General features: G+C 36.2%; 1 protein-coding gene across 3 annotated transcripts in view; it reads right to left on the reverse strand.

Annotated features, from left to right (window-relative positions):
* Positions 1-651: 651 nt before the first annotated feature.
* Positions 652-12,417, reverse strand: part of LOC141687155 (mitochondrial Rho GTPase 1-like) — a 46,795-nt gene continuing 35,029 nt past the window's right edge. Inside the window, exon 12 of one of the 3 annotated variants that reach the window (XR_012560947.1) lies at positions 652-1,350. The gene's annotated coding sequence lies outside the window, so the exon portion shown is untranslated. The other 2 variants (XR_012560946.1, XR_012560948.1) reach the window with 2 other exon arrangements.

Below are 12,417 nucleotides of genomic sequence, written 5' to 3' on the forward strand. Positions count from 1 at the left end.
GTGGCCTCATTCTTCAGATAATAACTTGCAAACTCAACCTTCTGTTCTTCCTTCACTTTAACTAAAGCAAACGACTTCTCTATTTCCTTTAACCAAACATTCGCTTCAATCGGATCCAGAGAACCCTTGAATTCAGGTGGGTTTACTGCCTGAAAAGTTTTAAAAGTTACCTAAGGATTAGTTTGTCTTTGTTGCTGTTGGGTCAGGTGAACTGTTTGTTGAGCCAAGATTTGAAGAATCTTGGCCATTGTTGGATCTATGGGTCCTGGGTTTAAATTCTGGTTTGTATCATCTTGATTATTATTGTTGGTTTCTTCATTCTGGGTGTTGGTACGGGTATTTCTTCTGGGAGGCATTTTCTGTAAAGAATCAAACAATTTATTTAGCCTTTAAATCAAATCCTTTATATAAAAGAAAAATTTTGTAAAACAAAAATATCTCTTTTTGAAAACAGTTGTAACAATTGAACTAAGTAAATTGCATGCTTCCTTACAGAATATAAACAATTAAAAGAATAGGGTATATGGTATCACAGGAGGTATAACTGGTGCCATAGATAAGGTAAAGTAAAACAGGTGCAGTAATGTAAATGACAATACTGGAAAGGAAAAAGGTACTGATATATATATATAGATCAAAAGGTTTGGGTAGTATAAGCGTAAAAACGCTTCAAAAGTAAAAGCAAAAAGGGTACAACAACCTACTCACTAGTCAGCAGATCTAGTCTATAAATACAACCCAAAAGTCTACTGACACATACTACACACTACTGTACATACTAAACAACCATAACAACACGGGGCAGCCTCTCCATCTCTGAGTCTAACTTCAAGGAAACTCGGGTCCTCCCAGCCTCTCAAAATCTTCCATCGCCTCCCTAGCCCATCCCATAAGTTCATCCGGACCTCGACCAGGTAATGTAGCTCCGTGTAGCCTAGCCTCAAGAATCCTGCATGTCACATGGATCTCCTCTCTAAGCTCTCTCATACCACGATCAACATCTGTAGTCTTGATGATATGCTGCAATTCTCGGATCTGTGCCAACAAAGAATCCCGCTCCAATAGAAGAGCCTCATACCGGTAATAAGGAACATGATGTGGAGTAGATCGAAATGGTGCGCTCGCAACTGAATGCCCAGTAGATGATGAATCAGCAGGCGGGGGTCCTCTGATAGGTGGTCTCATGCCTGGAGGTGGAATAGCTCACAATGGTACAGGCTGCAATACAGGTGGAGGTAAAATAGCCAACACTGGTGGAACAATAGGATGTGGATCCGAAGATGGTCCTCTAACTGAGGGCTCTGAGTGATCAGCTGATACGGGGATAAAAGAGTCGGCCATCGCTGTGATCTGAAATCATATCGCAATATAAGAAACTCGAACCATAACGCGAATTATTCTAATTTATTATATACCGTTGCACTCAACCTCCCGACATTCTATCTTTCTATTTTCTTACTTCTAATCCTAACCCGCTACCCACTCCCGTCAACCCAGGCTTGTGGCAGTGACTTATAACCTGTAGCTCTGATACCAAAACTGTAACGCCCTCCAAACCCGGGTCAGAAGTTTGGGGTCCACACACACACACACCTTATTTATGCTTATAATAATAATTAAAGATAATAATAATAGGCAATGACCCTACTTACCAACTTCCACGGACCGCAACAGGTTAAAGTATGCACACAAGCCACACACACACTTTATATTACAAATGTCCAAATCCCAACTATTCAAACTCAGACTGAGTATTAAACATTATTACAAACTTTTACAAACTTTAACTATCTCAAAAGCTACCAGCTAGGTTAACTCGATCAACCGGGACCCCTAGCTCTCGTACTGGATTGGAGATCCTCGCTACCAACTGGTTCCTTCTTTCCTGGAAAAGAACATGAACAATATCGCACAAATGAGCTAACTAGCTCAGCAAGTCATAATGACAAGACTGAGAATAAAGATCATCAAATAAAAAGGTTAAAGTATTGAGTGAACAATGATTATGAATTTAGAATTGGATATTATATTTTCATTTTAAAACTAAGGTTAGGCTGCTGATCAGTCATGCACTAACCTCGAGCAGGGCACACAACTCTGCTCTAATTACTGGATCCAAGGCACACATTGGCCTGACTTGACCACCAATCTGGTCTGACCATGAATTTGGTCCATAATTTTATAAAACAATCCAATTCTAATATAATAACAGAATAAACAATGTAAAGCAATAAACAACCTCATAAGTAACATTGGATGTTCAATAAGGAAATGGTTTCAATATTCGCAAAGGATCAATATGTCAGTTTCAAAGAATGACTGTTAGGTAATAAAAGAATTGGATAGCAAAGGAATCAAAGTTCCAAGGTTATAAGGATTTGGTTGGTTAAAGCATAAGGTATAATGGTTTGAGCATGTAAGAAATCTTGATTCAGTGTTTGGTATTTAGTTTGTATGTATTTGTGGAGTAATATCGTATATTTGTGATTCGTATTTGGGTATACAATAATCAATGGTTCAGAAAGAATAAGGCTTACGGCTCAAAGATCAACAACTGAAATCAAGGTTTAGGGTTCAGTGCTTCAAAGCACTTGCAATATAAAACAGGATTATCAATCAACCACAGTATATATCTCGAGAAAATTTAGAACACTTGCCTGGTACTAGCTTACTATACTGCACTCGCTTTCAATCACCACTTTCTTACTCCTCGACTATCTGTTTTCCTTTTCTACGCCTTGCCTCTTCTCCTCATAGATCATAAGCATCTATCAATATTTAACTCATACGATTCTATTCGAAACATACTTCGATCTACCCCTCGTTTTACCCAAATCCGATTAACGGATTGAAAGTTATATAAGAAACAAGTAAACATCGAATATATATACCGATAGTCAACCAACAAGTCACATATAACACTTAACACGTCAAACAATTAATGATATATCATTTATAACTGAGTCTCGAGTAATAAACAGGTTTTCGGGTATTTAATATGATTTTTAAAACATTTTTCGAAATTAAAACGGGTTGTTGGATCAGTTTCAGAGTAATAAACAGAGTTCGGTTGACCCATTCTGCCTTCAAAACAATTTTATAATAATTATCGAGCCTTGAAAATAATTTAAAATAATATTTTAAAGCTCGAAACTATTTTTCAGAATTTTTAAATCATTTTTAAATAATTAAATCTAATTAAAATCAATTACTAATTAATTAAATTAATTAATCAATTAATTTTCGAATTAACTGACCAATTAACTAATTAATTATTAACTAAAATTAATTAACTAATTAATTCAGATTTATTTTTGAATTAAAAATAATTTTCAGAATTAAAATAATAATTTTTGAAATTTTCAGAAATTAAAAACAAATTTTTATAATTAAAATAAATAGGAAATATGATTTTTAAACATTTTATAAACAGGAATCCTATTTTTGCAAAGTTTACAAACTACAGGGACTAAACTTCTTCATCTTCAAAAGTACAGGGACTAAACTGCAATTTTGCAGTCCAGTCGCCGGAAAACGTCGGGGGTGGCCGGAGAACTCGATTCCGGTACCCTCACACCACCATCACCTCCAGATCATATCTACATAACACCAGGAACACAACCATGCATTCAAATCATTTTAATAACCCCTGAGTTGGCCGGAAATTGGCCAAGAACATCGTCGGTTTCCGGCGAACTTCGTAAATCTTCAAAACACAACTCCCTTCGATTCACTAATCCTCTGTTAACAAGCTATATACCAATCGATTGCAAATTTCCTAAGGAACATAATCCACCATAATTCAACAGTTAATAATCCCTAAATCAAAAAGGCCCAAATTTCAATTGAAAACATTCATACGGGTTATAAACCGTAATTTCAAAATTCGAAGATTAAACTCAATTTTGAACATGTTATTGAACTCCAAATCAGTCATATAATATACCAAAATCATCAGGAAGGCAAGCTCTACAATATACAAGCATCAAATCATTCAGACAATCATTCGAACAAAAATTCATATTTTTAATAAAAATAATTCGAAAATAAATAAATTTTTAGAAAATAAACCTTGATTTCTGCAGGTGTATGGATCACAGAATCTGATATAGCTCTTCAAGACCTTCAAATTGGTTACTCAAGCTTTCCAAACAAAGATCAATAACACCTCCAAAAGTTAGTTTGATTTTCAGAAAATTATATGAATATAAGATTTTTCTCTGGAAAATTATACATTTAGCTGACTGCAAATGATTTTGATACGAAATAAAATACGGTAAAAGGCTATTTATAATTACGGAAAATTAGTATCATGTTGGATCATTCCGGATATAAAATGGTACGTTTATTTATAAAAACTGATCCAAACGGTATCGGTTTTCGGGATAATTATCCAAACTTATACAATTTGTACTGCGGTCTTGGTCTCAGCACCTGGTTACACGTATTACGAAGTGATAATTATAATAGTTTAATAAAAGATCCCTTTTATCGAAAATACGAGTTTTATTGATTTACCGAAACGAATAATGTATCGAAAATATTGTGCCGGGACCCGTACATGACAAACCGTACATCGGATCGAAAAAGTCGAAACATGAAAAATGCTCGAAATATTACAATTAGGTTAGGAAGGAGTTCTTGGAAGAGTTTCGGGTTATGAAAACGTAAAAACGATTGACGTTGGTTGGTTCCCGATTATATAAAATAGTTTATAACTATTCGGAAAAAGAATTTACAAAATCCTTACATTTCCTATAAAATCATAAATCAACATAAAAATAATCAGGAGGATATAACAATTATCTATATTTTATTTTGGACATATAAAAATTAAAATACTCAATTAATATCATTTTTGAACATCCCAACACATATACCACTTAGCAAATACTTCATAAAATAAACACGAAACATGCATAATATTTATTTATTAGCAAAATAATTACACGGTATATCCCAGATATTACAATATCACTGAGGTTTGATCAATTTCTTGAGCTTCTTCCAGTGAAGTACTTCCTCAAGTCTGTAGATGAACATTGTTTCTGAATCCTTTGACTGATGTTACTTTGTGAGATCTCTTTGACGGTAGATCCACTATTTACTTGTTACATTCTTATTTGAGTTGAGTTGAATTCTCGAATAAACAAATAGGCTATGACATATGCCTTACAGCACTTGTTCCTGGTTGCTCCATATAGGTTACGTCTGGTTACATGTCTATGCGCTCATATGCCCCTATTTGTCTGGCATCCGGATTACACTTCCTTAACATTGATACGTGGAACACGTTATGAACTTGCTACAGGTTCGGGGATAGGGCTAGCTCATATGCTAACTTCTCAATATGTCTTAATATATCCAAGGGTCCGACAAATTATGGACTTAGCTTTCCTTTCTTTCTGAACCTCATCAATCATTTCCAAGGGTTTCCAAGGGGATACCTTTAACAACACTAGGTCCCCTATTTCATACTCTTTGTCCTTTCGAGTCAAATCAGCATACTTCTTTTGTCCAACCTGGGGTTGCTATCAGCATAAGTCTATCGCACAGACTCTCATCATAGCTTCTTGCGCTATAGGTTTTTCTTCTCAATACCCACTCTTTTCCAGTTCATAGTCATTACTATCTTTCGTACATAATATTATACTGGTTACACTTTTGCTCGTTAGCATTCTATAATCTTTTAATAAGTACGTCAACCTTAGTATCACGAACGCGTTAGATTCAGAATACCACCGCACTGATACTACTTCCTTTCTAGCTGCTTTCATCTTCGAAAGCTTGATCCATCATATATAAGTAAAAGATTTTATTGAGAGATCATTATGATCATGAACACTTGTTACATCGCATAATTAGTACAGAAGGTGGTCAACCTTTAGTACTTGACAAGCAATTAAACAATAGATGGTATCCTACTAGGCTTCTATCACACAGATAGATAGTCATTCAGCAATACCTCCCCTTCTGGAAGGGTTGTTCTTCTCAGCTTATACAAAATGAAAAGGAGAGAAAAGAACGAATTTAAGAGCATTATATAAAAAAATATACTGCCACAAAATATTTGGCTTCGAATCTACCTCTGAACTATAGAGGTTTATCAAAGGAGAATGAAACATAAGTATCTATATCAATATCCAGTATTATCGCATCGCAATTCACGTGCCTGAATATTTTTTCTATTCTGTCCATCATTCTATGAACCCATGCTCTTGCTCGAGCTTATAAACAATCACCGTTGAAACTCCCTCGACAACGAAAATCGAATCTGGGATTTCATTCTAGACATCATCGTTACTAGAATTCTACGCTTGCACTGCAACCTTCCTCGTATAGTAATACGACTCTCTATTGATAAGAAGGAATAAATATTCAGTAGGTAAATAATCGACCTAGTTTTTCTATCAAAGATAACTTATACGTCAACATGACCCAATTAGTGGTACTCAATCTCAACATCCATACAATACAACTCTCACGGTTGTTATCGTCTCATTATTCAAGGAATCGTTGATTCATTACTATAGTCCAGCGCTGACCTACTGTAGTCATTCGTTTTCCTTGGAATCTTAATAGTTAATCATACGGAGTCCATTCCTGCCGTACCGAAATCTTCTAGAGAGGCAACATAATCACCATTTCATGATTCCAGAAGAACACTCCTGAGCTTGGCGTACATATGACATAAGGAAGATAAAATTGCAGAAGAGTTTCAATCAAAGAAATGATAGCAGGTTAACACCATTCTTAATCATATGCCTTCAATAGAAGACTTAACTCAAAGGTTTGTTTAGTCCTTTTTGAAACATGGTCCTAGCTTATTCTCAAGATAGGACCTTCTAAGATAGATAGCCCGCTCACGGCGATTACATGAATTAAATCTTTACCAAACTACTATTACGGTTGAGTATCACACAATCATCAGAAGGAATGTCAATCTTTTATACCATAATACACCTTCACGGTTTTAACCATCATCACTGTATTCCTCTGGCACGAGCGCCTATAATTGCTCTCTTACACTTAGAGTGTCGGCCACCTCATTGGCCTTTCCTGATAGTAATAGTTCCTTATAATCAATGTCTTTCGAACGATCTCCAACTAAAGTTTCTACCTCATTTCTAATCACTGCTTGTGCGAAAATGCTCTTCCTTATGCTCTGGTGAGAAAAAAAATATCACCATTTTTCCAAAAGTTATTGCCTCTTTAGAGGTTAACATTGTCACGACTGACTCTCGGTCATACTTAGGGCATCTTTTATCCTAGGTCCTAATTGCCTTAAATAATTTTGACCTTTACTGGTTCGATCCATACTTTCTCATGGTTTAAGACCTGCCCCACTTGGCATTATTATTATTACGTCATATTTCCTTTATCAAGATTTCTATTCTTCAGAACTTTGAATATTACCTTTCTCCTTGTAAGACCTCTAAGGTTATCCTTGAATCGTTCATCCTGTATTCCCTAGATACAGGGCATATCAAAATACCATTTACTAATACTAAAACCATTGTCTATATACTTTTGGAAAATTTCTCCACTGATCCTTAAAGGTTGTTGTTACCTTAATCCTTTCCAATTCATACTTTCAAAACTCATACTGTCCCTATTAAGGGTGAAATGCCAACCTTTATGCATTCCCTAGGGTTCATCTCAAGTTATCGAGGTTTTATCTTTAATTCCACCTTTAAAAAGGTACTTGCATCCTTCCATGGATAAATCAAGTCATATATCCTTGATAGATTATCTTATTTAATCATTCCCACCTCGATAGTCTATACAAATTTCACAATAACATCCTTATTCAAGTTGATGTCAATCCATATGGCCTCAAAAAGATAACAATGGTTATCCACTTTTCTTTCCTGATTTGGTAATGATAACAGGGATGTTCTGGAAGATATTGCTCGTGTTCAATGTGAACTTTTTAGTTCTAACTATTCATTTATCTCCATTATTTATCTCAACCGTCATCTTAATGTTGGGATATCTTTTATACTTGTCGTCTCCCTTTCTGGGTATCAAGCCACCGGCCTTACATACACTTCACATTCTTGAAGGTCACTTCCTCCATCCCATTTTCCTAATATCTTGTTATCCTGTCTCCTCAGTCCATCCGTGTTTCTTTATTAATCCATCGGTCTATCTCAAAGTTTCATCGAATACTCTCAACTTAAAGGGGATTAATTATACGTATCGCTTACGCCTTCAAACCTTGACTTTATCTCATGATCAGTCACCATCGCGCTGATGATGACACACTTCTCTATATTTATTGCTAGGGTTTCTTAGGGTTTCACATACCCAACTCCCTTATCATTCCTCAAACTCTATTGCCTTTATATTCCTTTCCACTTCAGTTTCTTTTTATTTTCCTTTCTCTTACAATCATTTCATGAACCCACTAATCATTGACTTCAAACATCACGTCGTTCTGGGATTCGTGTCCTCAGAACGAATCTTGACAACTTTTACAACTTAGATTCACAATTCATCATACTCGTTCGCCTTTGTTCTGGCTTTAAAGCTTTTACACTAACTCCATATCCTTGGGAAGTACTTTCCCGAAAACAATTGACTGAACTTTAATCAGTTTATTATAACCTCTGGCTCCGTGCCTTCCTTGGCCTTTCACCAGCGGGTGGCCTCTCTTTTAGGAAGGTAAGTGGAAAAACAGTCTTTTACGCTTTGTCAATCATTTAGAATCTTAAATGATTCCTCTATTTCCTTTAGCCAGGCTCTTGCCTCGACTGGGTTAACTTGTTCCTTGGAACTCTGAGAGCTTAGCGACTTAAAGGTCCTCAAAGATTTTCCCATCGCATTGCTTCCTCGGGGTGGTGGTTGGGGGGTAAAAGTATAAGTTCTGTTTAGGCAGGTCCATGAATTGCCCCATAGGAGTACCGTCCTGGTTCTCCCTATCTTGCTCGACTTCTGTTTTCTCAATATGAAATGTTTCATCCTTCTCCCATAATCAGGGTTATCTTATACGTTAAAATCCTTGTTTTCCATTTCATTATGTTATGGGTTCTTTCTTTATTGATGGCGACCTCCCTGACTATCACATTCAGGGTTTGCCCTAAATCTTATTCCTCGAACTATGGCTTTCATCTAAGATCTCGTCCTTAAGCTCTTGAACGTTTGGAACCCAAATTCTGTAGGAACACCTCATTATTCCCTTATCATCTTTCTCGGTATGGATCTCTTCTCCAATCATTGACTCTCTGCTTTCATTCTGTAATTTTTCTTGGCACAATCTAATCTTTTCCAATAACTCTGGATGCATCGAGATCTCAAACAGCTTTTCAGTTCTGGCTCCGGTTACCTATACTTCTATTTCCATTTTCTCAAAATCTCTTATCAACTCTCCCAAAAACATTATCATCTTGAGTCTCTCCTTTATACTAAGGGCAGTAGCCGCCATTTTGGCTTTCCCTGGATGATAAAGAACCTCATTATCGTAATCCTTGATTAGCTCTAACCACCTCCTCTAGCATATGTTGAGCTCTTTCTGCGTGAAAATGCACTAGAGCACTTATGGCTTGTGTAAATCTCACACTTCTCTCCATACAAGTAGTGCCTCCAATCTTTAGGGCAAAACTATTGCCACGAGCCCAAGCTCGAGGGTGGGGATATCGAATTTTATATTCCCTTAATTATCTTGACGCGTACGCGATTACCTTGTTGTGTTGTATAAGAAGCACCCTAATTCCTTATGCGAAGCGTCACTACAAATCACAAAATCTCCTTTTCCATCCGACAATGCCAACATAGGGGTCGTCACCAACCTTTGCTTCAGTTCTTAAAAGCTTTTCTCGCATTTCTCTGTCCATTCGAACTTCTCAGTCTTACGAGTAAGCCGCGTTAAAGGGGCTACTATCTTTACAAACTTGAACGAACCTCCAGTAGTGACCGACCAATCCTACCTCTGGTAGTCGCCCTAACCATGGTCATCAATTCCTCAGTGGTCCTTTATTCATTCTTGTCAGGATCCTCCACGGGATCCTCCTCAGCAACAATCCCTTCTAGGACAACATCCTCAACCGCTACATCCTCAATATGAACATCATCTGATCCCGCGTTAGGACGCTCTATCGGATCCACAATCTGATCTCCAATAAGTAATAAAACATCATCGCGCTGTTGCTCCTCAACCTCAGGGTTCGGAGTCCCGCTACCATATAAGATAACGAACTATGCTTCTATCACGATATTTATAAGGGTTCCCATAAGGGTTTTAACTGTCAGTACTATGTTAGGTAGTCCGACTATGAACTTGGCAAGAGTTCTTATTATCTTAGTGAACTTATTATTTTAACGTCACATCATCTCTGATGTTTATAACGCTTAGCTCTGATACCATTTCTGTAACACCCCCAAATCCGGGGTCGGGGATCCGGGTTGTCACGAGTTTCATTTCCCTTAATACTACTTAATCTTAATAATCAACCAACTACTGCGTACTGTGACCCCACAATATACACACACACCACAAGTTATAGTCTCAGAGATGAATATCCAAAAATAACACAAGTCATTTTATTCCACAATTATAAGTCATTACACCTCAAAAGGGTCTCTCAATAAATTTACATATTCTTTGTCATTATTACAATTCATAAATATACATAAGTCTGGTACATCAAAAGTTGAAAGCCTAGCCTATTGGTAGTTCCTACCTCAGCTACAACGGCATCAACACCTACAGAAAATTACGGAACGTTTCCTATCCGCTCACGAATTGGGAGTTTGATCCTGTTCATCTTGTCTATCTGTTGTTGTGTGATGAAAGAAGAAAGCAATGGTGAGCAACAAGCCCACCGAAATAATATGTATAATAATTTACAATATATGAGCATTCTCAAAGTACTCATGAAAGTCTTGGTCAAGAAGAAATGAACCAAGTTTGATATTGTAACACGACCACGTCGCAAAATATTCAGTTTATATGTATATATATATACTTTTGAAAATCTTTGAAATCCTCTTCCATGCATAATATACACAGAGTCCTAGTTTATAATTGTATAAAAATATTGTTGCAAGGTGATCTCATATATCTAGTCTTGTCTCAACGTTTTTTGAAAATCCTTGTCATGCATAAGATAATCATTAACCAGATATAAGTTGAAAAGATGAAGTTACAGGATACTCCAATATACTTATATCTTTCCCAAATACTACTTGAACTACCACCGTTCAAGTTATAATCAGTTCAAAAGTTCATTACATAGATGAGACTACAAGATAAGACTTGAATAGATTCAATCCTTGAAATATCATTCAAAAGAAATGAAGTTACGAGATACTTCATTAAGTCCCGATATATATATCCATATATATCTCTCATACATTTCCTGAAAACCTCTGTCATGTTCTCGAATGAATATTCAAAATAATATTCATTAAATAAAATAAGCGGAGTCTTAAGTCCTCGAATGAATATTCAAAATAATATTCATTAACTAAAATAAAGTTATCGAATAAACCTTATTCGATTAATAGTTTTGAAAACTATTTATATATATATATATATACATATACTATACTCGGGAACATCGACTCCCGGTTTAGAAAAATGTTCACCTTCGGGTCCCCTATACTAAGGGTATATGCAACTACTGCTTATTTCTAGCATAGGTATTATGCAACTTATAAGCATTTAAATTGATAAAAGAATATCAAGATTACGAAACAGGCATGCATATAAATATCATATCACAAGCTCCAATATATCGCAAGACTTTGATAATAATAATCATGCACTTATCACAAGATAATGCATATACATATATACATCACAACAACAGTTATACGGGTAGAAAACTTTCCTGAGTGTTCCAGGGTAGACTTAAGCTTAAAGTGGGTCCGGTAACCTATGAACAACAACATAATCCGTAATTAGACCACGGTCGCTTAAGAAACTAGTCAAAACTCACTCATACCCTAACAGTCGCTTACGGTCGCTTATACGCTTAACGATTTGCATTAATCGCTCGCGTACCCTCGGCTCCACCAATTTTAATAAATTAATCGTTATGAATTTTAAGGCGACTCTTTCGCGAGAACTTTACCAACTGACTAATTAATCTTAAATAATTGTTTTGTAATCCAATTAATCTTTTAAGGGCCTTAAACAAGGTTTCAAAGTTAAGCGAGGGGTAAAGGTTCGTTCGCGAAACACCGTAACTTAAAACAGTCATTTCTCCTAAACCGTAAATTGGATCTAAGCGAAACACATACCAAAATGAAGCTTACGACATGATCTAGCTAAACATGGCAAGGTTACAGATTGGTCAGTGAGCTTTCTACCCCAAACACTAAGTACAAGCAGTTGAATAAAACGGGCATTACGACGGCTATGTTTACGTGATTACCAATGTTTAAACTACTCCAATCCATCACAAATCAACT

This window comes from Apium graveolens, chromosome 9 (assembly GCF_009905375.1).
Source record: "Apium graveolens cultivar Ventura chromosome 9, ASM990537v1, whole genome shotgun sequence".
Classification (NCBI taxonomy): Eukaryota; Viridiplantae; Streptophyta; class Magnoliopsida; order Apiales; family Apiaceae; genus Apium; species Apium graveolens.